The sequence below is a fragment of the Ailuropoda melanoleuca genome, chromosome 5, assembly GCF_002007445.2.
Source record: "Ailuropoda melanoleuca isolate Jingjing chromosome 5, ASM200744v2, whole genome shotgun sequence".
NCBI lineage: Eukaryota > Metazoa > Chordata > Mammalia > Carnivora > Ursidae > Ailuropoda > Ailuropoda melanoleuca.
The window spans coordinates 109,770,104-109,771,341 of NC_048222.1; positions in this window are offsets into that span (position 1 = coordinate 109,770,104).

Genomic DNA, 1,238 nt, shown 5'->3' on the forward strand with positions numbered 1-1,238 from the left:
CGCCGCCGCCGCCGCCGCCGCCGCCGCCGCCGCACGACCAGGGATCCTCTCCAAATTCCCGGCCGGGTAGCGCGAGCGCGGGGCCGCGGGGCCGGCCACCTCCCCCTCGCCTCCTGCCCCACGCCCCGTTTATTCCGAGGAGAGAAAAACAACTTTCCTCCCGCTGCTTCCTTTACTCCGGTGGAGCGGACTTGGTGCATTATCCTCAAATGAAGTTCGGTGTTCAGTAGTTATTTTCTGAACTGCTCATCCCCCCGTCTACCGCGCCCTCCGAACCGTACCGTAAACGTGGAGTGCATTTTTTGACAATTACCTTCTGAGGCTCTCCTTTTCATGTCTAGTTTCCATTGGCCTTCACCAACTTTCCCATGTTCTGCGAGCCCCAGAAGTTGCAAGTACCCAGAACTGGATAGCCTGGTACTATTGCATGTGCTTGTACCAAACCCTGAATCAATATATGTGTTTCATGCCAGTTCAGTATCTAATGATTCGAGTAGGTGACCTAGTTGTCCCAAATGACAGATGCCACAATTTTGGATCCAATTTGGATCCAATTTCTACAATCTTTTATATGACACCAACCCCCTAAAATAAAAACAAACTGGCTCTCATTTAACCTATCTGCATAGACATTGAACATATCTTTTTGTAAGAATTAATTTTTCCCTTGGCTAGCTCTTTGGAAGCTGGCATGAAATCTTGGATAATTACCATAATGTTGAGTTATGTTTAGAGAGGAATAATTACTCTGAGGAATAAATTTCTCATGAGCCCAAAGAATCATTACCATCAATATAAAGAAAATATCAAAGACCGAAGTAAGTTAATAGTACTCTCCAATTGTTCAGGGACCTTTACATGTCCACATTCTATTTTAAATTCTTATTTCTTAATTTATTTCCACATTCCATCTTTAATTATTCAAAGGAAATGCAACAAATACCATAAAACACATAAAATACAATTTGTAAATTATAGATCGGAATATTTCAGCTAATTTCTTTGTTAAAGTATTTGAGCACTTACTGGTCAAACCTGGGGCCTCATCTTATTTTCCCTAAAAGCAGCATTTGACACAGTCATCATTCTCTGCTCCTTGGAACAACAGCTGGAGTGAGCCTTGTGAAATGCCACTGAGATCAGGTCACTCCTCTGCTCAAAACCCTTCCCTGGTAAATAGAATGTGCTATGCACACAATGGAACATTATTCAGTCATTAAAAAGAATGAAATACTGAC